Here is a 25,724-nt window from a genome sequence, read left to right as displayed (position 1 = left end):
TGCGTGCATGTGCGCGCAGACGTGTAACAGCACAGATGTGTGCACGCATGCACTCACCGTCCCGTTTAGGAGAGTATAGCTGTTCAGAGAAGAATCCAGTTTTACAAAGCACTAGGCACAAACTTGGACCAAAACCAGGAGCCAACTTGAGAACCTCTGTTACTGCAGAGGTCCAGATCCGGTCTGCAGCTGCCTGCTTTACCCAGCCTGATAGTCACACTACTGTATCTAAAAAGCACATTTTTTTTTCCAATGGTAATCCTTAAAAAAGGCAAGAAAATTAGGTCCACACCTATAAAAGTTTGCACTACAACTTTAGCTCGGGTTCCAAGACCATAGCCCAATCTAAGAAAACCCCAACCAAAATAATAACCACTGCACCAGACTCCCAGGCTGTGACGGGTTTACAGCTCATGGCAGCAAACTGTGGCTGCAGAAAGCCTTGATGCTAAATACCTGCCGTGCTTCTAGACATGGTATGAAACCATCATAACAACAGTGAAGAAAAAAAAAAAACACACATCAAAACCACCACCACCAAACAAACAGAAAAACACCTCAAGATCAACACTGGAAGTATTCAGAACTGAAGTCCTAGAGGACTCATGCCTAGAAAGACTGGCTGATTGCATCCTGACATTCCTACTGCAGAGGAACAAACTGGATGGTAAGTACAACTGGTAACAATTTTCTAAAATTGGAGAAATTCCTTGTTCTTTTATTTTTTCTTAGCTAATAGTTCTTTTGTCCTGACTCTAGACATTTTGCTAATCAGTTTATATCATATGGGAGCTATCAGCAGAGACAGTCAAGCCTGGGGATATGTAAAGCCTTTCCACTGCCTGAAGAATCCAAGGAGACCTTTGACACTTGCCAAATTCCCTTGCAAGGGAAGGGTAAGGGAAGAAAGTCAGAGCCAAAATCTGTAAAGCCATTTCTTCGTTAGCCTTCAAATATAATCTTAAAACATTCCTCTGCTGTGATACCTTGTTTTTACGGGACAACAATTGAAGAACTGTTTTGCCAAGACCACTGCTTTTCATACTGCTGGCTCCGTTCCTTGCACAATAGTCACCCGTAGTCTAGCCTGGCCATCTGGCCCCTTAGCTTGTCCGTGGACGGCTGCTGATGAGCCAAGCATGTTGAAGTTCAGGATCTGTTGCAACCCGCCAGGTCAGCCGCTGGGATGTGAGCAGGCGGCGCGGCGTGGGAATGGCAGCACATGTAGAAGCACCTCTGCAAGAGCACTGAGGCTTTTCTGTCTCTTCTGAGACAACTTTATTTCATCAGAGCATTTCTAGTTGCACATACAGAATATTCTGGGAGACTGAATCATCTTTGACACGATCCCTACAGTCAGCAACACCCCTGCAAAGAAGCAGAAAATGTTCCCACATTTCTCTCCCTGTGGCACAACAGCAAATGGTCCCAACAAGGTAAATTCTGCAGAGCTGTTAATGACTGCACGAGGCATTGGGCAATCAGAGCTAAATTCTGTCCTGAAATATCCCATCAACAATCAGAAATGCAAGTCTAATGCCGTCCTTGCCACCAAAACAGAAATAAGCTTCTGGTTTAAGCAGAGCTTGAATGCCCCTATTCCCCTTCTCTCCAGCCACCCAGGAGAAAAACAAACAAACAAAACACAAGAAACCACCCGAGGGGCTGATGGGAGGTACTCCAGAAGCCTCTGCTCTGTAGTCCAACCCTTCTTTTTCCTTTTCTATTGAAACAAATGGAACACGGAAATTGGGGAAACTCGGAACAAAGTCAATTGGAAGCGACAGACCTGAACCCCACCACGATAAATCGGCAGAGCTGAATTGCCTTCGATGGAGTCACACTGCTCTGCAGCAGCAGAGAATCTGGTGCGTCACCGATTATTAAGTGTATCGATCCTCAGAGAGGATGTAACCGAGCCCAGGATTCAGTCCCCAGCCCTGCAACGCAATGGTTGCACCGGCCAACTCCCCGCAGCGTCAGGCCTGGGGGAGGTATAGCGAGCAGCCAGTAAATCAAGGTGTGAGAGGGAAACAGTATCATTACTTCTCACGTGTGCATCTGAGCAAGAAGTGCCTGATAAAAAAAGACCCATTTGCCATTGCAACTATATCAAACCTTCTACAAAAAGTCACTTTGAGGTCACTGTTTTTGTCCAGTATTTCAATACATTAAATGCAATTACTTCATTGTTGATTTACCTGTCATTAGAGGCATGTGTTTGAACATGATTTATTGAGTGAGTTTTGTGCCAGTTGACTTGCAATAGATTGCACAATATTCAAAAAGGCTCATTTGCTTGGCATTACATTAGAAGCACGGTGATTGCAACACAAAGCAATGTAAATGAGTTCTGAGAGGCTCCATCATTCATGTTGTCATGTACTGAATCCTATTATTATTTATTACCATAATTGTACTGTGTTTCCTGGGGCGATAAATTAGGACTGATGGGTCCCGCTGACAGCCAAGGACTGGACTCGCTCTATATAATTTAATAGGGATACTGTTGGATCTCAGCTTGGAGGGGACTTAGGGAGGAATTTAGTAACTAAGCAAAATCTTTTCTTAAAAAAATTAAAAATAAAATAAAAGCAGTGAGTTTGTGTTGGCTTTTTTTTTTTTTCCTTTTCCTCTCCCTTGGCAGCAATTTAAGTCTTGATAAAAGCTGCAAAGGAAATGGGAGCACTCTGTCTTTCATAATAGGATTGTTAAAAAAATCACTGCCCTGTGTCACAATCTGTTTTATGCTCCCTGCTGACAGGCAGCCTCACCATGGCTGGGAACAGAGGGACGGGGATGACTTAAAGGGATAGCAATGACAGCTTCTGACCTCTAGCACAGCAGCGCAAATCCAACCCACGTCTGCAAGCAGGAGCTGTTCCTAACTGATGTCTGTGGGGAATGGGTGAGGTTATCCCAGCCCCTTGCATATAAGCATTCATAAAATGTCATCAAAAAACAGCTTTTTGACCAGCCTGGCAGATTTCGATTCTCACCTACGTTCTCTCTGAGCTCAGTGCAGTCGCTGAAGACCATTTCTTCTCTGGTTCGCACACCCATAGGCCTCCTTCTGAGGGCTTTACATGCAGTCTGAGGTACTCTTTTGATCAGGGAGCTTCATGAGATATATATATATGAAATAAGTTTGATAATGACCTCAGCTGAAGCCTGTTTCTTCCGCTGAAGACTTCTTCTCATGTGGTCAAACTCCCAAGCCCCGAGGGGCCAGTGCAGGACTCTCAAACAGCCCTAAAAACCCTTACAAAGAGCAAACACAGCACATGGGGGGGACCGTAGCGTATTTCACAGCCACTACCTGTTGAAACCAAGCAGCCTGCTCCTCCTCTAACTTCAGGGTGCCAAACACAAGGGGTCATAAACCTTGGCTATTAATTATTCTTCAACCAGCACAAGCTTTCTGACTCGGATGAGTGCAGTGACAACCTCAAAGCCAGGGCAGGGTGTGCCTGGCTGTGCTGGGATGTTATGCCAGCAGCCCGTGGCATTGCAGTGAGCTGTGACACCATTTTATTCCTGGCCCAGCTGGGACAAACCTTCCCTGTTACTGAAAGGAAAAACCAAACAAACTTTTTACATAAAGGGCTGATGAATTAAAACTGTGACCTTTCCCCCTTCTCTTTCAATTTAGAATGAGAAAACAACAGTAAAACCAAAACGGGGCTGTTTCCCTTCCCACACACCACAGGACTAGACCTCAAAGTGTGCAGAACACAAAGTCAAGGAAAAGAGTTGCACCAGTCCTTAAGCCACAGGTCAGCCTTTAGCAAAGCCCAGCACCTAACAGGCACACAGTGCTCCGAGACCTTGGGGAAGGTCTGGCTCTGCAGCTCTGCCTCCCACGAAATTCTCTGCTCCCCGTTAGTGCAGAGCGCCAGCAAATCCCACTGTGTGGCTTCCATTTTACTAAAGCCCTCAGAGAAAGGTGTTCAGCAAAACACAGGCCTAGGATAGGCCCAGATTTTAGTCTGTAACCTCCTGAAGTCTCGTTTTCCCTTTAAGCTATTTTCATACCAACTTAATTCTGTGGCCCTGGCAGAGTAACCTCTGATTGACAGTGGGTAGGTATGATCACAACCAGGGGCCCTTTTGAATGGCTTTCATTTCAGAGCAATCCCGTGCTGATGTGAAGCTGCAGCATTAGTCTTTGTGATCGTTTTGTTAGCATAATGCCTGGGAACTTTGGAAACCGACTGCTCACACAGCAGGTACCTGGTCCTTCCCTTCCACACCTGAGGTGACAGCAGACAGCGTCCTGCAATCCCTGCAAGCTAGGAACTTTTCTTACAGCATGGCTCTAAAGGTTCTTTGGATTTTTGATACTGTTTAGCTTATGGCCATGTTAATAGGAAGAATTAACCCAGAAAGTGGCTTTTTAGCACGATAAAACCCCAGTTGTGCTTTGTTCCTAAAGCCAGGGAAGGTGAGAGCACTCCTGGTGCTGAGCTGCAGTTCTGAGTGTTGCTTCTGGGAACTGATCAAACCTTCTTGTGTCATGGTCACTCCCCGTTATAATAATGCTTATTCATCAAATCGGGCTGTGAAGGATATTCATTAGCTAAATTACAAGGTTATTAAGGCCAATAAGATGCAAGTGTTGTATTAGTACTGCTATTATTTCTGTTTGTTTCAAGCAAAGCAATCTCAAACCACTGCAGCAACGCCCCACCCTCAGAGCTAACGGACAGAGCCCCCCCACGAAGACACAGAAACACCATGTGTGGCCATTAGAAAGAAGCTAAAGCTTGCGTATCCTGAACAAAAAAGACGAGAAGCACTCTTAGATTGCTCTTGGTACGGCAGATAGAGGATCCTATAAGCATGACAGGTGAATAGGGAAAGCATGCCTCAGGCTCTAGTATCCAGATTAAGATTCAACAATAAAATTCTTCTTCTTTCCATGCTTTTAACCACCACCAATCCTCAATCTTTCTACTACGCTTTTTGTAAAGAGACTCAGAGCTGCAGAACCTCAGAACTGTTGGATTAGAACAGGTTAATGGTCCCTACAGTCCTGTACATCGTATTTGTGAGCAGCCAAACGTCCATAAATCCTCCTAGTGGACAATTTTATGGAATAATCAACACATCATTGATATTTCCTTCTAACCTTCCCCGAGTTAGTAACTGGCTTATGCCACGAGGCATGAGAGCTTATTGACTGGATCCATCTCTTGTTCAAGTCAATAGATATCTGTCAATTCAGGTCAATTCAAGTTAGATTTTATTGACAGGAGAAGCTACACAAAACGTTGCCAAGGTGTGAAAAAATGACAGCACACCCCTACCTTCCTTGAGACATCTGTCAGTGGGACAGATACAGCCTGCAATGTTTTTACAGAGAGACTTACTTGCAGCTTCCCCAAACAGAAATTGTCCTCGACTGAGCTGCATTGACTTCACCGAGCCGAACTGTGCTGAGCATAAACAAGATCCATCCTGTTTCGCTGTGGACACCATCAAGTAGTGTGAGTGCATTAAAATGCTAAGGGTGTAAGCCCACTATTATTTTAGAAATGGGGCTGCGTAGATATCCTTCTGCCAAAAAGCACCAAGCAGCATCCCCAAACACAAAACCCCCAGAGCAGAGCCTGCACCTACAGCTGTTAGATAATCAGCATCCCTGCTCCCCCTCCCTCCCCGCTGATTGCTGCTCCGGCTCATATTCCCTCTACCCCATGCAGACATATGAAACTTGTCACTCAGACTTCAAAGGCGCTTTTCGCTCACCCTTCTGCAGCGGTGACACATTTTTGGCCAAGCACATCACATTAATAGAATTTGCTGTCAAACAAGAAGGCTTGCAAACAATGGAAGGATTGTACACTGTGCAGCACGGCTGATGGGCAGATCACCAGGTAACCTGATGCAAGAGCTATAAAATATCTCGAAGACACAAGCAAAAAGCACAGAGCCTAGTTTTGCAAAGAGACGTGTGGTTTGTAGAGGTTTGGTGGGGTGTTTTTTTTGGTATATATTTTGGAACAAACCTTGGCATTGGACTTCCTTGGGTTTCCAAGCCCAGCTTCAGCTCAACATGCACATTTCCTCAAACACTGCAGTGTTTCCTTGTTTTCTCCGGTGCCTTCTTCTCTCGCACATACTCATCTTTCATTTCATTACTTGAAACAAATCATGGGCCAAGATCTGCCGGCCTCATAGAGTCCATGAAAATATTTTAAACGTGCCATGTTGCACTGTAACCTGGCCAGAAACAGCGTGCTGCTCACTAGCAATTTTCACCATAGGACAAAAAAGGCTCTGCTTTGCATTACACTGTTCATGCTGTGGTTGAACCCCAGAAGGGATAACAGGGACCACTTTTGTGAGACCTAGCACGTTGCAACAGAGACAGGGTGAGCGAGAGGCGCACACCTGAGCCTGCTGTCCATGGGGTTGCGCCCCTGAGAGCTTTTCCAATAGAGCTCGTGGTGCTCTGGGCGATGATTAATGAGAGCTTGTGGTTGGAGCTGAGTAACTGTGACTTTTTTTTTTAAATATATAAATCACTGGTAAGCTAGCATATCAAGAAAGATGGCAAGAAGAAAGGGGAAGAGAAAGAAAACTATGAATGTGACACTAATCCCAGCCCAATCCAACAACTAGCTGGGTGAGTGACCCCAAAGGGTTTTATTTTGTCCAGGGTCTCTGAAGAGGCCAGCAGCTCTCTCAGCTGCAGTGCCTGGGCACCAGCGGCACTCGAGACACTGTAAGAAACTCCTACAGGGATATCAAACCCGTACTAAAATTATCTCCCTGAGGTAGGGGTTGGATCTTGCTTTGAGGCACGGAGCGCAGGAAACGAGCGCAGAGCTGCCCCGTGCCAAGGGCAGCTCTGGCAGGTTCAGAGCCTGGATCTCAGCAGCCACACCAGGAGGGGCTTTGCTGCAGCCCTTGAAGGACGAAGCAGGACCATTTCTCCAGCCTCTGCATGCCTCCTCTGGTGCCTATGGAGCGAGGGAGAGCCCTGCTCTGCTCAGCAGGTTCTGGTAGGCAAGGCGAGGACAGGTCAGAGCCACTGGAAGCACCTCCGGCTTCAGCCGTGCAGGCCACCGAGCACCCATTAGATAGCAAGAATTTTGGCTCTTAGTGACCTGGCCAGGATTTAAATCGGTGACCTCGCAATCAGAGACCGCACACCCCATTAGCCACCTCGGCTGCCTCCGAAAGGGACGTTTCGAGCAGCTTTGGTGAGCTCCCGTAATCGATACATCCTTCCCCACGTCTCCAGGAATATTACTGCGATGCGAAGTATGACTGACTGGAGAGACGAAGATATTAAGCATGTGTCTTTGTCAGTTATGGCCATTATCATTAGCAGACTAGCTACTATTCCCTATATATTCCTTTTAGAACCGTTTACAGCTGAAACATTTTTAATGGCTCGATGAATATGAATGCAACATTTATAACCATTTACACATATGAGACTTTGGGGCACATCCATCTTTCATTGCAGGCACATAACCTCCCATTACCGCGCTGTCACACTCAGGAGTAAGTGGGGAGAAGAGGACCCCACTCCGTAGTGAAAGATGAGGACGTTATTTCTGCCTGTTTTGTAAAACACATTTTCAGAGATCTCCCTTATTGTCATCACAGACTTCTCTCCACAGTCACACACTTATTTGGACTCTTTATACTTTCATTAACAATGGGAAAATGCAGGCCGTTACATCTGTTAGCAGACATAATTTTAGACAAATACAACTTCTTATCAAATAAGCCTGCAATAAATGTTTCATGAACAGAACCCTTCAATAGAACTCCCAACACTAATTTAATGAGAAGTATCAAATGAATTTTTTTTTTTTAATTCTGATATCTCCCCTGAGACAAATGATACTTTGCAGGCCTATTTTTAACAAATGAATTATTGACTTAAACTGGCACAATTAATCACAATATAATGGGATCAGGGGATGTTAGAGGCTCATTCAGCACGGCAGATGATGAGTACTGACTCTTCCAAGAAATGAGGCTCTTTAATCACTCCCAGATTAACAGCTACATGCTTTCAAATTTCAATCACAGGGCCCTGGCAGTGTGGAATGAAAAGGGCCTGCTCCAGGAGGAAGGAAGAAAGCAGGAGGATTTCTCACCCCACGAGAGCCCCGATGCTCGCTTGCCCAGAAACCAGCATTTTACTTCCCTTGGGAAAGGACAGGATCTAAATCATGCTGCATTTCTGTGAACTCTTCCTTCCCGTCCTTATCAAGTAAAGGCTTTGATTTCAGGGGGATCGAGCATGTTTGTTTCCCATCAGCCTGTTCAACACCTGCTGTTACGGGAAAATCAGCAGGATGTAATAGAAAAACCCCTCTTAATTAATCCTCTCCTTAAAAGGATAGCTGTTCTCCGAAGTTTTGTGCTTTCCTGCAAAAGGGGCTACTACAATGCAGAGCATCTATACAAAAGTGGTTTTTTGTTGTCTTTTTTTGGTTTAAATTTTCTTTGGTTAGCTCCATAGCTTTGCAGACATTTCTATGATATACAATTTTTTTGTTTGTTTTTGTTTTTTCCTTTTTCCCTGCAACTCCAGAACTGGTTTCTTTATCCTCCCATGCCTGCATCCAAGAGCATCCAAACTCTGCAGGCAGTGGGATCACAAGCAGCCTCCTGGCACTTTATTTCCAAAACCGAGGATCTGACCCTTCTGTTCAATGGGAGGCCTCAGGTTCTGAACTATTAAAACAGTTAGGACGTTCAGCATAGATTATATCATCTCTGGTCACACCAGACCCTTATACTCTGCAGATTGGTAACTCTTTCTGTCCTCAAAAGCATCAGTTCCACTTTTCTCTAAGCCAGAGTGCAAGCTTTCCATACTTCTCCTAAGAAGAACTGCATTAACCCCAGAAAACAGCACAGAGAAGAGCAGACTCCCCAAAATGCCTCTACAGCTACGTAGTTGCTCCCAGTGCCAGTACCACCCAATCCCCAATGGCAGCCCCCAAGTAAAACCTCACACATCTGGGCAAGGAACTCTCCTTATAACGGTCATAACATCACCCAACTCATGTGCATAAGAACAAGCTTGGGTATTAATTCCCTACAGGGCTTACCAACCCACTGAGGGAAAGAGAAGTACCAGGCAATCCTTTTTAAGCATTTGCAGAAGGGCCTTGTGTGCTGTGTGCACCACTGCCCTGCAGACAGGTATTGCACAAGCTACGTTTTAGGTCCCCAATATAAAGTACATTGCTGATTTATCACCTTGGCTTGACTCTGAACTCTTGTGATTGCACAGATACAAATCACAGCAGGAGCATTCCCAACACCAGTGATTTGATGCATTTGTCTTGCAATGATTGGGACTGGAAATTCTTTCAGCTCCCCAGACAACATTTGACCCAATTAAAGAGTAATTCAGAAGCTTTTGTGACAAACGATAACAAAATAATAAGTATAAAGATCAAGTTTTAAAGCCAGAAATGGCAAAGGAAATGAAACAAAATTAACATCAAGGCAAACTGAATGCATGTTGAAACTACACGGAAAGTCAAATACCACGTCTGCTTTACTTTGCTAGTCTTGAGTTGAGGGTTCTGTCTTTCCTCAGCAACAGTTAGTGACATCTCAGACACCTCAAGCGGAGCTTTTTCCTCCAGCCTGTGCTGCATGAGGTGCTTGCAATGCCCTGGAATCTTGCAAGGAAAAATTCTCAATTTGGCAAGAGACCTGGCAAGTAAAAAATGGGTAGAGAGATTCCCAGCAGCTGAGCTTCAAAACAAAAATGCATTCTTGTAATTTGCACTTATAAACACTTTTAAAAATTAGCTCCTCTCGAAAATAGAGAAATGAAAAGCATTTCCAGGATGGGTCATGTGCATCATCTGGCCTCATATCCTGCCTTTGACAGTGACCTGCATCAAATGCCTCAGCAAAAGAATTCAAGAAACTTCAGAGCAGGATGTTCAAGACACAAAAGCAACTCCACAAGGAGAGAATCACACAACCCACATAGCCATCTTTTCCTGACCAAACTTATAAACAAATGCAAACCCTGAAATGTATGTTTTAGCATTCATTCAATGCATGTTTGATTAGTGTATAGTGTTACACTCCTAGATATTAACATTATTTAGAAAAGTATGCAATCTCCCTTTGATACTTGTGCAGAGAAACAAGCTTCCTGGCTAAGGGCTGAGGAAGGAAATAATCAGTTACCTCTGCAATCATTGTCCAGCAGCGAATTTAATCAACACTCTAGAGCTGAATGTTAGAGTTCATTTAGACGGAAAGGCAAAGTGAATATTGTCCCAGGCTACAAACCAGAGGGAAGGTAAACTCAACACCAATATTTGGGCTAAGGACTATCAGAGAGAAAACCCGTTTTTTTCAGGTTGAGAATCAGCAGGAGGACCTGTTGAAGACGGTTTTCCCTCTTACAGGAGCCTTTTGCTGGTTCTACACCAAAAGGTATCAGCCAGAGTGCTACGGTATTGCATTACTGCTTCCTAAGAAATTCTCGTTGCAATCTTTGTCTACAAATGTAGACTTTCAAACAAACAAAACAACAACAAAAGCAAACACAGGACTTTCAGGTATTTTGACAAAGAGAATTGTCAGTTTTCTGTCCATTCAGTCCTGACTCTTGAAGCTGATGGCAAGTTCCTCGGAACAGCTCTGCAGTATTCACCACACACCTTTAACAGCTGCACGTCCTCAAGCCAGGAGGAAACACTGCAGCTCCCTTTGTCCCTAAATCCACACAGAAAGGGGGAACAGCCACTTGCACTGGAGAAGGACTGGGAAAGAGACCGGGAAAGGTGGCAGATGTACTGGGCTGTGCCAGACTTTTTCCAACACGTGTCGTTGTCTGCGAGGCAGAGCGCAGAAATGGGAAATGGCAAACGAAGCCCGAGTGTGCTGCACGCGCCTGCGCTCCCTCCAAACCAGAGCCACTCTCGGGAACAGGGGCCAGCTCCTGGGTCTCCAGTAGAGGTCTGGTAGCCAAAAAACATTCTCTTCTTTATGTTAATTTATAGGCCTGTCAGAAAGTTAGAATTGATTGGGAAGAGGTCTTGTTTTGCCTATGGTGGGAGGAAATCAAGGGATGTTAGCAGCAATGCTGGGCACATTATCATCTGCTGGTTCCATTTAACAACTTCTCACAACATATGCAGTTTACATTATGGTATCCTGCACATGTAGTCTTTGGCTGAAAATATCCTCCAGAGCTCTGAATTTATGGTCATGCAAATACTCAGAGAAGCAAGAAACATGCATGCCAAAGAATGAAAAAGGAAAGCCTTCTTTGTTTCTGCTTCTAGGTCATGTTAACTCTACCCCTGCTGTGCTGCAACAGAACAAGGGATGCTGGTGTTCCACCCTCGCACCCTCATCTTCTGCAATGGCAATTCCTCAAATACCGTCATCTTGCACAGATTTACTTGGCTTCCATGGGCAGCTGGAGCTGGGCCTCCGAGAAAAGATCTGCTTTCAGCCAAGCTGTCTTTTCCTCTCTCTGCAGGCCTGGCATAACAACAGGCCTCATTCTGCCATCGTTCCCACCAGTTCTGCATCCCTTGGGCTGTCTCCTGAGTCCCAGCAGTGGCAGCACAGCAAATGAACCTCCAGGGTCGAAACCCCATGAACACAAAATAAGGACTTTGTTCCCTACTGAAGCCATTGTTTTTCCTCTTTTTTTTTTTCCTGACATAAAAGTTCAGTACGACATAAGAAGAGGATTGAACTGAATCCCTTTGTCCTTTCTTCCAGAACTAACTTTGCTCTCAGCAATGAGCCACAAGCTGCTCCACGTGTCGCTCTGCAACGCCAGGCAGAGATCCTCGTCTCCATCCAAGAGGACTACAGATGCATGCTGAGGATCCTGAGCTTATTAGCCCTCCCTGTCCAGTTAATTAACTTGGGCACAGCTCTGCTGATTCTGGAGTTGGGGGCTCAACATGAGCTCACATGCCTCTGCGTGGCGCTAGCCAGTGGCTGTAATTTTTGTCATAGTGGAATTGCAGCTTTAATAAAAGAAAAGAAAAACAAAAAGACATTGTTCAAAGACCTCCATTTCACATTAGGGCACAAACAATACATACACAACCAATGCAGCAATCTGTCACCTGTCAGCTGTTGGCAAAAGCTTTGCGGGAAATTAATTTTCAAGTGCAATTTCAGTAGCCCGTTGATCTAACGCTGTGGAACAGCGGGAATGGATCAAATGGGAAGTGGACCTGCATGCTTCCTCACTGTGTTTTTCACAGAAAAGATGCAGCCCACTATAAAATTAAAATGTATTTATGATATTTTACCATCTTCGGAACTTTTTCCAGTGCTAGGCTGGGCTGTCACTTCACGCAAACGAACAGCTTCATGGACTGCAGAGGAGAAATCTCATTTTATACCCAAGTAACAGGGCCCTCTGCTCTATGGAGCGGCCACTTGGAACAGGCGGGTTAAAGCAGCAAAAAGTCACCAGGATTAAGTTACTGGGACTACCACAAAAATGACAGCATTTGTCACTGACAGCCACATCCAGGGAGTGTTTCCCCTTGCAAGTCCAGCTAACCCAGGCACTGCTGCAGGAGGCGATGCAGCTCCGAGCACGGCGGCGTGCCCTGCAGGACTAGAGGATAAGAACAGCAAATACAGCCACTTCCAGTCCTAACTTTTGACTAACCAACACCATAAATCAGACCATTCCTTTTGGCTACACGTTAACTCCAGCGCAGACTGGTCACAACTACCACGCAGTTCTATTTTCTGTAATGTTTAATTGCTCCTAATTTATGTCAGGCAGGACTGCACTTAATATGTGAAGTATTTAGCACTGGCACTTTAATGTCATGCTTAATACACGTTTTTTAGAGCTCTGGTCATTAACTACAGGATAGGTTTGAGCCCTGGATTTACTACACAGTGCTCCAAGGCCTGACTTGGCTTTTGGAGGATGTTGTAGCAGTCTAACCAGTGTTTTCTCACACACAGCATATGCCCCGTACACGACATACACCTCATTTCTCAATTCTGCTATCACCAGGGAACAGCAGTGCACCTCTGGGTATGACACAGGGTTTATTTTTAAAAAGAGATTCTCAGCTGCAGAGACCTGCAAGCTTTCAGCCAACGTATAAATCAGCGTGCTAAGAAATGAAAGCAAGTTTATGCTTTTTGGGAATGTTTATTATTGCGACAGTTCAAAAATGAAATCTTGTGTTTGTGAGAAAAATATGGTTGAAGTTGTTTCTGCATTGATAAAATTAACCCACATTCCTACTTTCCTCTTAATTTTTTAATAAGCTGCTTCATTCACTGCATGATGTCACTACCTATTCACATCTTTATCAAAAACATTAATAAAATATTCATGTGTATTTTTGTTTACCAAAATGTCTTTTATGGGGATTAAATATTTCTAAAATCAGCTCATTTATGTTTTCACCAAGCAATATATTAAAAAAAAAAAAAATCCACAAAAAACCACGTAACTTGTGTTGGTGAAACTTAAAGAATTTTAACAGCAATTACTTGCTTTTTTGAAAACTGTTTTTGAGGGGAAAAAGCATGTCTTTCCAGTTGCAGAGTTTGTTTATTTTACTTCCCCCCCCCCAACTTTCTTCTGTTTGCTCATTGCTGAACACTATGTGTCCCTGATATCATCTGAACACCATAAAAACAAATATAAATGAACATGTTAAATGGTGATTGCTGAGTGATCTAGCCTATCATCCTAAAATGGCCATTTAGGGCAAATTCCTTGAAACTCGTGCATGCAATTCTTTTCCTTTCAAAGGTCTTGTCTACAGGGTACATCGCGAAAAGTTGAGACAAACGGAGCCAAGGTATGAAGTTAATGAGCATACATCAAAGCCCTGTGGTTAGATGAAACTGCAGCAAGCTACAGACGTGTTATTCTGAGGCAGAGCAGCCACACGGGGGTTTAATAGCCTTGAACTTCTGTTTGTAACCTCATACAATTAGTTACTCCTCACGGCTCCCCACACAGACAAGCCCTAAGCGTACTTTGGAGCCTCTGGGTTGCACGGGGTGCTGCCGTACAGCCGAGCTGCTGCCGTGCTGCTTCAGTTCCTGGGAGCTGCTCGAGGCACTGGGGGTGCCCAGGGTAGCGCCCTGCCTTCAGCAGCCTCGGGCCCCCAGCCGACCCATCCTGCTGCTGCAGCACGGCCCGGGGCGGCTCCTGTCCCGTTCGGAGCGGTTCTGGTGACACAGCTACCGCAGATGGATGATGATGCAAACGAGACCAGAGGGAGATTTAACAGCTAATTTTCTGGGCTTTCTACAAAGTGCATCTGTTCCACCATGCTCTTTGCTGATTTTAGTGAGAAGGGAAAGTTTTGCTACAGAAATTGCAATTACTCGTGGTATGCATTATTTTGATTAGCTGCGAGGCCACAATAACACAACAAGGGAGCAAACCAAGCCCCCTTCCTCCTCCAAGCAAAGCGATGTACGCAAGCAGCCCGTGCTTACAAGCACAGATTGGCCTTTGTAACCAACTGCTTCCTAAAAACCTAGGGAGAAATCACACCTTTTCGGACTGACAGGTGACACGGTGATCAATAAGGGCAAAGAAAACAATCCGAGATCATTGTTCGTGTTGTTGTTACACGATTTTGGCAAACAAAAGAAAGCCCCCGCTGTCTGCAGTGAGTGACACTGGCGCTGTCTCACGTTAATCAATACCACCCTGCACATCCCCTGCTCTTCCCAGGAACCCGCCGGCCCTCTGGGGGAAGCTGCTTAAGACTGGAAGGGGACACAGGGAAGACATCGGTGAAGAATCAGGCACGTGGGACTTGAATTCATCTGCAAGCAGGTGTTAAGTGAATCCCTCCAAAAGGACAAGATTCATTCTTTTGCTGGCTTTAGGATGAATTAGCATGAATTCATAATCCATAAATCCTGGTGGCAGCAGAACAGCATCCCTCCTGTTGTTATTTATTTTGAGATTTTCACTGGGGCAATAGCTTTACGTTTGACATTTATATAGGTCACAGTGAGCTAATAGCCATCTGCCATCTGGGGACTTTTATAATGAACATTGCAGAAGACTATGAAACAATCTCTGGCATTTCCGATTTGAACATAAGCTGAAATAGGGTTGATCTTTACAATATGCTCTGCTGTCTCTCTTCAGGTTTGCATTAGTCATTTGCCTGGCCTTGCTACACACACACACACGCTTGCACATATGGGAAGTAGTGGGCTTCAGCATTTCGTACTATCAGTTAATCACCACTCACACAAAAAAAAGAGACACATTACCTTGCGTTGCTGTAAAAGGCCCCCACTCACCTGAAAATTCTTAACGCATTTCAGAAATATTAATGACTCCTCCCCTGCAGTGAAAGTGTGGGAGACTCAGCTACAGCGCTGGCTTAAAGCAGCAATGTGAAATCACTCCCGCAATATCACAGTCATCCCTTAGCATAAACTCACCGCTCTGTTTATCCAAAACACACATCAGGCTGCAGGATGAAACATCAGAACATGCAGAGAGCCCCCAGGAAAGCTGCCACAGACGCAGGAGCTGAGACATAGTAGATGACACAGCTTCATCTCACCCTCGGGTCACAGCAGCTGCCCTCACTCAAGCCCAACTCTTTTATCAGTCACCTGAGGCCTTTGGCCAAACGCGCCCTGGCTGAAATCAGGCCCCTCTGCAGGGGAAGCTGGGGCAGGGTGGGTCATGCCCTCACCTCTACGAGCAGCAGAGACCTGCAGCGAAAAATCCCCGTGAGGGGCTTTTAGTGCTATGAAATATCTGCAGTGTCACCTCTGGATCATCTGTGCCTACACTAAAAGTGCTGTCGATGCAGCAGCTGCAGGTAACAGGGAGCGATCGGGCTCTTGTGTCCCCAGCTGGCATGAGAGGGCCCAGGAACATCCCCTACAGCTCCCCACCACCTCCTGCCTCCTCGCTGGGAGGATGCCTACAGGAACGTATATTTCCTAGCACCTGGGTGCACTGTCATCAGCTCTTGCAGATGGGGAATTGATGGAGGAAAAGATTAAATGACCCACTGAATTGTATAAGCCACCTACAAGAGTTGTGAGTGAACCCAGGTGTCCTGAATTTCAGGTCAGGACTTTAATGGCAATGTCGCCCCTTCTCCCAGTGCCTACGTGCTGTTTATTTTATGACACAAATCTGTAAAAGGACTGGATGTGCTCAGATGGATGAGAATATCCCATCTCGATTAGTCACTCTCCAAAAAGCCTCCTAGGGGGCCAGGCCTCCTTAATGCTGCATGTTCCTCCTCAGTTCCCCAAGCCTCAGCAGGCCTCGGGGTAATAAATTACATTTGTCTCTGCCTTAGCAGCAGCAGCCTGGCCGAATGCTCCTTTCCATGACTCAACTCATGATGAAATGCCTATTTCCTGGTGCTGAGATCTGTGAAAATTGGTCTTTTCAGCCTCCTTCCTGAGGGACGTGCCTCGGTGAAGCGGCTGGGGGCATCTTTGATCAGATGTGCCTTTCTCCCCTCTTGCCCCCTCTGCAGACGCCTGGTCCTGGGGTGTCACTTGTTTGTATTATGTCTTTTAAAGATGACACACGGCGCGTTTGAAATCTAATCCCCTCTCACGGGGCTGTGGGGACGGGAAGTCAGGGAGATGCCTTAACGCTGACCAGGTTTTGACCTGGTCCTTCGAGGACTCAGGTTACACAAAACGCTGTGCTGACTCCGATAAGCGTAAATGTTTGGGGCTGCAACTTCTGCAAAGTTCAGCAGGTGACAGCTTACACGACCGAATGCTCAGCTGCTGCTTGCTAACGCTGAATCGCGGGGGGACAGAAAGGTTGGAGGGTGTCCCGGGAGGGCACCTGCCCCACTCCCACCGCCACCCCAACAGTCACCCATTCCCAGCAGCGCGCTCTGGCTCTCCACCCGGGCACAGAGGGCAGCCGTGGTGCAGTACAGCAGCCTTTTGTGGACTGCGAGACTTCAGCTGCCTACACGTGCTCCAACATGACTTCCTGAAGCCTTGCATCCCCTTTCACTGGCCTCAGTCTCATGGAGTCACTTTGCACAGATGCTGCTGCAAACAGGCATGGCTTTGCCTGTGCCGCTGCCTCCCTCTCAAAGGCATCATTGCCAGCTCTGGTCCGAGGGAGAGCACAGCTCCGTTCCGATGGAAGGCATAAAAAGATAAATGCTGTGACAACCTCAGCTCTACTTCTTCCACCACATGCACGTTCCCTTCACAACAACACAGGATATGCAAGAGCATACAGTCAAGGCTGTGCTGTTAGCCAGTGCTCATTTGTCTCAGCACCCCTGGTAATACATAACCGCGCTCAGCCTGTGGAGCACTCCTTGTATTGTTATTAATGTCCACGTCATAACTGCTTCCATAGGATTTCCATTACAGCCAAGGATCATCGTGTGCAGAAGGTGCCAGGAGCTCAGCCTGGTTTCCCCAGCAGGGCCAAGACCCAGCTCCCTCTTTAAATTACAAAGCAAGAGGGAGAGAGAGCAAATTTTCACTTTTCACAGTCTTGCTCCATACCTAACCTGCAGCACCACAGAAACCCGTTTTGCTCAGTCTCTGTGCCCTGTCCTGCTCAGCTCCCTCTGCCAACACCTGAGAACCTGCCCTGTCCCCATCTCTGTGCTCTGCACTCCCTCAAGCACCGACTCTTGCGATCTGATGTCAATCACAGCTGTCTTAATGTGCTAAATTTCTAAATCCACACTTGTGCTTACTTAACAATATGCTTCTTTGATCAGTATAATACAAGCAAAACCAAAAAAATTGAGCCTTACCTCCCCTCCCCTCTCCTGAAGCAAGCCTCACAAGGCCTCAGGCTTGTAAAACCAACACAATTTCAATCTTTAATTTTATTTCCTTTATTTTCAGGCTGTTAGGTGCTGGTTCTGATTAGGGACATTCTAAGCAGATAAAGTTATTTTAAATAAAAAACACGTTGAGCTTTAGGAGAAAGTTAAAAAAAAACAAAAAACACAAAAAACCACATAACTCAATTAGAAAGAAATGTCTTTTCAATGCAAGTTAGCGTCCCCAGTGTTGTGGACAAGGCTGCCAAGTGACTTGGGAAGCAACCTTTCTTTTTCGTTGCATTACTCTGATCAGAAAGACTTCATTTGTAGGTAGAGAGAATGGACATGACTGCTGGATCCAAGAGGATAAGGACTCCAGACATTTTTAGGAAATGTCATTTCAGAAGCATATTCAGAGACAACTTCTTTGGTTTTGTGAGGCTCAGAAGTAAACGAGATTTCACCTAGACAAATACAAAGTCACTAGCTGGGTTTCAGTGGAGGGGGCCTGAGCATGCCCTTTTTACCCCCGTAAAGCCAAGTTGCTGCACCAGCAACCAGCAGCGGGACAGCTCTGCAGCCACCCCCGTCCCCGAGGCTCACACAGTTTGCCACGCTGTGCTGCTGAACAGACAGGCTGGTGTTTGCAGTAGAGCTGCTTTGGACTGCTGCTGCTGCAGCAAATGAAATCAAATATGGCCCCGTGGCTGGATTTACACTGATCTAACTAAAAATATCATCATGCCTTCAGAGCGTGGGTCTGCCAAACCTGACCCTGCTAATACAGCTCCGTGACCGGTGTAAACAGGCTTCTCCAGAACAGCGTCACTTTCAGACAAGCTGCCTAGATTTACTGCTCAGAAATACGTGCTGCACACACGAGGCTTTGGGGTACTGCACAGCATCTGGGGAAAACTCAGGACCACCATTTAATCCTATTCAATCTGGCCATGAAATCTGCGAGTCCCAGCGTCCTGACTACACTTCCCCATTCCAAGCAGCTCCTGCCTGCTCTTGTGACTCTGAGTGGCAGAACCCAATCTTTATTTTCATCTGGATGTCATTCTTGATTTTTACCTCTTTGGATGCATGCACCCTCTTCCTACCATTGCAGATCCTACAACCTCAAGGTCCTTCACCGTTCGGTGCCAAAATCATGCCAGAGCTCAGCTCTCAGTTCCTCAGGAAGGAATCACCGGGACCTTTCACAAGTCAGGGTTCAGATTAGGCGAAGAAGCAGGGAAATAAAAGCCAGAGCAGGCTCTTGTAGAAAAACAGCTCACATATTCTTCCTTTTATTACTGTTTTTACCGTGGTTAAAGACAGACAGTGAAATGGCTGTGTTAGGCCTACGACTAAACACTCAAAGGCCAGATAAGATGAGAATACCTTAAGGTTATCTTTTTAGGACTGGAAAGCCTGATCTCAGAAAAAAGGTCTCGAACCAGATTTAGGGAGGAGATGAGTACACTTATCCCAGACAGGAATTAATCCCTTTTAAGTGACTAGTTCTGTTGTGGTAACAGCTATTATAGTATTATTGCTGTGGGAGGAAGCTCTTCCCCAGACCAGGGCTCCCCTGTGCCAACAGCCCAGGGTGGAACAAGACAAGGCCCCTATCGCAAAGGACTCACAACCCAAAGGCAGCTCTGAAATTTGCTGCTAACCACAGCCTTAGAAAACTGCCTCTAGCACAACCAGTTTCAAAGTCTTTTTTTCACTCCAAATTTTGCAGTATAACATGATTTAATTAAGCAGTCGCTAGACAGACAACGTGACATCTTCAAGGGGTTTTCCCCAAGTGCTTGGGAGTTTTCTTCATGACTCTTTGATGTAAATACAGAAACTTTGGTGAACATCAGGGGACTTTGAATCACCTCTTTTTCATTTCCCACGCTATGATTCTCTTGTAACTAACCTTTTCCCTAGTCATGGCATGTAGGTAAGGAAGGCCGGTAACTGTGGGATGGAAGCACACCACCCTGCAGCCCTGAGCGTTACTCCTCCTGGACCAGGACCTCATTACACCAAGTGCTGAACAAGCGCTGGGAAGCCAAATTGCCCCCGAGTGCTGATCAGAAAGTGCAGCAGACCAGTGCAGTTGCATGCACTTCAAAATGCTAATTTATTTTCCCAATATGTGAGTTACTTTTATGACATCAGCGTTTTATAGCTGGAAAGATAGGGGTTTCTTTCCAGCACGGGGAAGGTCAGCATCCTGTGCAGCCAACGTGGGCTCCTCTTGCTGGCGTGCCAAGCCAGGGCCCCAGATAGCCAAAGGCAGGTGCTCAGCTTTCAGCACGGACCTGGCCCCTTTCCAATGCTTCCAGGTGGCCACCCCTAAAAGTGAAGGCATCTCAACACAAATCGCTTTGAAATTCTTTTAGCAGGACTGGCAAATCCCTCTAATTCTGCCTTTGCCACAGTCGTCGCATACACGTGGGGAATTTGCAGGACCAGTGAATGCATTCCGCTTTGAGAGGGGGCACGGGCCCCACACTGCCACGAGTGCTATTGTACCTCTCCTGGCAGTTGCTGCATTACTATGACAGCTGCAAACCCCGATGAGTGAATAACCTAATCGAGCCATTAAAGGAAACAGAAGCCCTCTGCCCTGTTTGATTTCTCTCTGTAATGATGTAAAGTGCACTTTAATGGAGTCAAAGTGGTCCTGGGCCATTCTTGTTAAGGCCATTTGATGCAGTGCTATTGAGTCCCACTGCTAGCGTTCATTACCTCCCTTCAGCTCTCTCCCCTGCTGCATTGTAGTTCAGACTTCCCAGCACAGTTTCTTTGCTGCTACAGCCCCTTGCCTGCATTTTGTCTACATAAATTAGACCTTGTGCAGCATATTGGCCTGTCAGGGGACTAGGAAGAAACTGTATATTGTTTCTGGCATTCCCGGGCCCTTCTGCCCCTGACATCTGCTGTGTTTGTGACAGGGAATACATTCCTGACTCATTATCCGGGCAAGCGGAATCCCTCCCTGACAGCACCATTAATCAGAATCAAGCAGTCCGGCAAATAAAAAAAGAGAGAGAGAGGGAGAAGAAGAAGAAAAAGAAAGAGAGCAAAGAAAAGAGACAGTTTCTAACTTTCACTTTTGTGTCATTCCAGTGTCTGGACAAGTAGCAATCTATCTTTCTGAGTGACAGCTCTGATGGATGGCATTATTTATGCTTTTGTGTATTAAAAGACAGTTCTGGCACCGGCTTGTCACTCTACCAGAGATTTGAAAAAAAGTTGAAATTTAATTTGAAGGAAAAGAGGGCAAAGATCTCAGGATCCTGGCTAGGGAGTGTTGTCTGGGAGGGACAGAGACTGCAGTGGGAGGGAGTAACTGGAAGCGGGGCAGATGTGGTGTTTAAATAGGTTAACTGCCCTTACAGGTATAGAGCTTTCTGTTTGTCTCTGCATATCTGTATTCGTATCTCCCTGGGTTGGAGAGGTCTGTTTGTTGACACAGATAGGTTTGACGTTCCTTGGAGGGATGCACCGTTTAGGGTGAGATGGGCATATGCTTAATTTTTTGTACATAATTTGTGTGTGTTTGTGTATACAAACATTATTATATATGCACATATATATGTGACAAAATGTGTGTATATAACAGGGTGTCTTTACATGCACATGTACTTACACAAATTAATTCTAAATATATATTTTTTTGCTCTAGCATACACAAAACACATACCTAAACATCCACACACACATGAAGACAGTCACATGGATACATCCCAAGATGAACAAAATTTCTTCCTTTCAAAAAAATGTTTCCTTACTACACTATTTGTAAGCAAATTTAAGTACAAACAAAGAGCAGTACTCTTTAAATCTGAAGCATCTTTAAATGTTTAAAGTTTTGGGGAAAAAATTGCATTTCACTTCATCTGGAAAATGAAGTTTGACTATTAGTCTAGCTTTATGTCGTTTTCTTTACATTCATCCACACACTGGCTAGCTGACTGTGGAATGCAGAAGTCCTGGTATGAAGATTTAGATGCCCACACTTCCATTCGTACCATCTACTGCCTAAAGAAATGACTGGTATTTGCATATGAAGTGCCAGGCTGGGAGCAGGCTCATACTGACCCATTTATAAAGCCAGAATTGCAGGGAGTGTAAATCTGTATCTTTGTTTAACTGTGCTGATTTATGTGCTGGCAATTGAACCCATAGGTATTTATACAGCATGTACCACACCGTATATAAATACGAGAACATGGTCAGAGTATGTTTCCGTGAGGATATTATATATAGTGGTCCAAGAGGAAATAAGCAGGCCACGTTCATTTCAAGAGCAAGCAGGTATATCTTTCTGAAGACTGTGCATTATGTGTACTTGTGCCAGCAGTGAATTTGGCCCTACACATATTTATGTTTCTGCAGCCCTGGTGATAGGAAGAGCCTCCCAGGATCTGCTGTTTCATCTGCAGAGTGAACAGTGCAGACTTACCTGGTCCGAAGACCACAGTTAAATTATTAAAGCACATTATAGGAGTAAGACATTCCAAATTTAGGTGCCAACATAGAAGCAGAAATCTTACCTGGAAAAACTGGATTGGATCACAGACAGGATTACGTGTCTCTTTCTTCATCCCCTTCTGCTGCATCCTGGGACTGAACAGAGCAAACCGCCTCTAGTCCTTTGTGCTGCCTCCAGCCAGGGATGGAGATGTGCAGAGGTGCCAGTGCCATTCGTGAGGATGCATCCACCTGAGTATAGAATTGAAGAGAGCCCTTTGGTCATAGGTGGAGCAAGGGTGCCAGCCTCTGCCTGCAAAACCATTCCCTTACCGTAAATGTCCATTCAGCTGGCTGCGAGCTGTACTTGTAATGCTACACATAGGTTTCTAAGTGCACAGGGGTTTGGGTTTATGGGTCAGATACACAGAAGTGATGGCACGTAGTTCCCTACAGTGTAACAACATGAGACGTTTCAATATATGGTATTTCCAACAGACTGACACCTGGTTCTGACCTGAGAAAACATGAAATAACTAGAAACGTAGTTATTATTTATAACTTCTGCTTTCAGATGACCCATCTCTTGGCTATTTTGACAAACATCTGCTTTGGAACCCATTAGCCAACATACAGCATTTGCTTTTAATTAATACAAATTTGTTTCATCCCCGAGTCTCAGTAGGTTTCACTTCCCCTCTCCTAGACTATTGGCATCAGCAGCCGTGGCCCTACCCCACCTAGCAAATCCTGACAACAACCACTCTGGAGACCCTAGATCCAGGGCAAAATCCCAAGCACTTCAAAAACTGCCAAAGTTCTTTGCTAAATCCAGGACTGGTGTTGACTTGCAGGCCCAGCTGGATTGTTGCTATCATCATCCTGGGGTCTCTTTCCTTCCTGAGGATAGCGCATCTCCTCTTCCCATCCACAGGGACTTTTCAGCTCCGCCTCATTACACCACTCAGCTGGAACACCATATTTTCAGCATATTGACTGAGCACTATGCTCAGATGGACAGACAGTGGAACTGTTAGGAGCATTTGAAAACCCAGCAGCCCAGGATCATACCACTGGTGTTCTGATCGAGATGGAGGTCACTACAAGGCCTAGGACTTTGCTCTTACTTCATCTGAAAAAATTCCCCAAAGGGATGACATCACAGCTATGCCAGGCAATGAGCTGTCCTTCCAGGGTGTGAAGTGTGGAATAAACCTATTCTTTCAAGATCCAGAGCTAAAATTTCAAGGATCTGTGCATAATTCCCTCAGGCTCCTCTGAAACACCAGCCAGTGTTTTGAGAAGGAGCTGATCATTTTTCTACTCTCAGTCTCAGTCTGGGAGAGACGGGGGATTGGCTTCTTTTAACGTTGATGCCATTCAACTGAAACTGGCTGGCAGGTAGGGCAAGCTGCAGTCAGGGGATAAATATGCGCGGAGGTTTCTCTCTACTGGCTTCCAGAAGCATAATTTGGGCCGGTCAGTAACTGCTCCAGAAGGAAACACACCAATAATCATTCATTATAGCCAGGCACAGAAGAAGACAAGGGGAGTCCACTGTATTTTCAGTCTTACTGAATCTATCTTCTTCAAATTGTGCCGTGCAATAAATACATCCAAGGCTGTACCTCAGCTGGGGTAAGTGGTGTAAATTTTCATAGCTCCAGTGAAGACAATTTATACCCACTGAAGATCTGCCCCTTGATCTCCAAAGCCAAAGGAACATAAGCTCTTGCGTTTTAAGTGTGCTGGTTGGAATGTTTAATTCTATTCTGTCGTCTGTCAGAACAGCAGGCAGAGGAAGGAATGTATTGGTGTCATATGGAAACCATGGTTTGATGACGGACAAAATTAAATCCTTGCATTTGGACATAAACCACGGTAACACAAAATATGCAGCAAGTCAGGCTTGGTTTTCAATACTGAAAACACAAGGCCCCACTTGGCAGGCTGAGGAAGGGATATTAGTCAGCTTCAGACATGGTTTTCTTTGTTTTATTGAAGGATAAATAATTATGTGTTGAGATATTCCAGACTTATGTTAACACAGTTGTGTGTGAACCACAGCAGAGGATGCTGTGAGAATGGGAAGGACTGAAGGTCCTTTAACCAACTAAGTGCCTGAAAATCCTGGAAAAGTTTTGGGGTTTACTTCTGGAAAACAGTCCCAAAGTTTCCTCAAAATATATCTGACACACTAATCTTCATAAATTAAAACTTCCAAACATTTGCTTACTTGATATTCTCAGGGTAGAAGGTTAATACACTGATTCAGTACACACCACGTCTCCCCATAGTGTTTGTCTGTTACATTCCTGCTACTGCTGCCGCTGGGGACGCACCGAGCAGCTGGCTGAGCCCTCGGCTTCCACTCCTCTGCGCTCTGCAGCTGATCGCACGCCCAGGGGCTCTGGGAACGGAGGGATTACCACACTTGCAGCAGAAAGGCAGCTCTTCTCCCCTTTTAATGCCTTTTACCAGTTGAAATCCAGAGATCGCTTCATGGATGCTTAAGAGAAAATCTAGCAAAGAGGTGCATGCCTCTCAAGCTGGCTCTGGGTCAGACAAGGAGATTTTGCAAAAGTTTCATTATGACTTGGTAGCATTTCTTATTCAGTTGAAACAAATGTTTGTGCAGAACAACAGATAAAAACACCTTTAATTTCCAACAACAATTTTAATTCTGAGTGAAAGAATTCTGACATGGATTTATTTAATCAGAGAAGCTGTGGGTGCCCCATCCTTGGAAGTGTTCAAAACCAGGTTAGATGGAGCTTTGGGCAAACTGGTCTAGTGGGAGGTACCCCTGCCCTAGATGACATTTAAGGTCCCTTCCAGCCCAACCCATTCAATGATTCTGTGAGTATTGAAGCATACCCAAATTTGCTGAACAGCTCCAAGTGATGCTCAGTAAATGACTGCTCTACCTCATGCTCATGGTTTGTTCCATGATCTCCCAAGGGCAGCTGCTGCTTTTTGTTTTAAAAGAAACCCCAATGCAACAATTGCTTACAGCAGAGGATCAAAGGTATTTCAACCCTGCCCCATTGCCATGCTCCTGTTTTTATTTATATTGTAATATCCTGAAGGCAGAGACCCTATTTTTGTCCAAGCTAATAACCGTAATAGTTAGCAGAGCAGCTTCGGTCAGGTGCTCTGATTGTTCCCAGAGGCACTGGGCAGCGTCAAAGCAAGTAGCTGCCACAGAGGACACAGCTCACCCTGTGCAGACAGCCAGCACGAGGCCTGTGCACCCAAGAAGTGGGGCAGATAGCCTTGTTGGCAATCCCAGGAAATAAGCAGGCTTCATGAAGTTCCAGAGCCACCCCTGCGGTGCACAGGCCTCATGCTGGTCCACCTGAATGGCTCCATCTTCACCCACTGCAGTCTATAAACCAACGGTCCTTCTCTTCCTTTCCCAGTAGCCCCACCCCAGCAGCCATTTCCCAAAGTTATTTCTGGTCTTTTGTGCAGTGA

At 45.5% G+C, this 25,724-nt stretch overlaps 1 long non-coding RNA gene across 6 annotated transcripts in view; it reads right to left on the bottom strand.

Annotated features, from left to right (window-relative positions):
• Positions 1–25,724, bottom strand: part of LOC121060344 — a 139,305-nt gene that overhangs the window by 94,931 nt on the left and 18,650 nt on the right. For 4 of the 6 annotated variants that reach the window (XR_005814796.1, XR_005814795.1, XR_005814797.1 and 1 more), the window contains exon 2: positions 22,331–22,499. This is a non-coding gene — a long non-coding RNA (uncharacterized LOC121060344). Of the gene's footprint in view, positions 1–22,330; positions 22,500–22,580; positions 23,305–23,374; positions 23,531–25,724 lie in introns of those variants that run through there. The other 2 variants (XR_005814799.1, XR_005814798.1) reach the window with 2 other exon arrangements.

This window comes from Cygnus olor, chromosome 27 (assembly GCF_009769625.2).
Source record: "Cygnus olor isolate bCygOlo1 chromosome 27, bCygOlo1.pri.v2, whole genome shotgun sequence".
NCBI classification, from domain to species: domain Eukaryota; kingdom Metazoa; phylum Chordata; class Aves; order Anseriformes; family Anatidae; genus Cygnus; species Cygnus olor.
The sequence above is the reverse complement of the archived record's forward strand: the minus strand, read 5'-3'. Positions and strand labels throughout refer to the sequence as shown.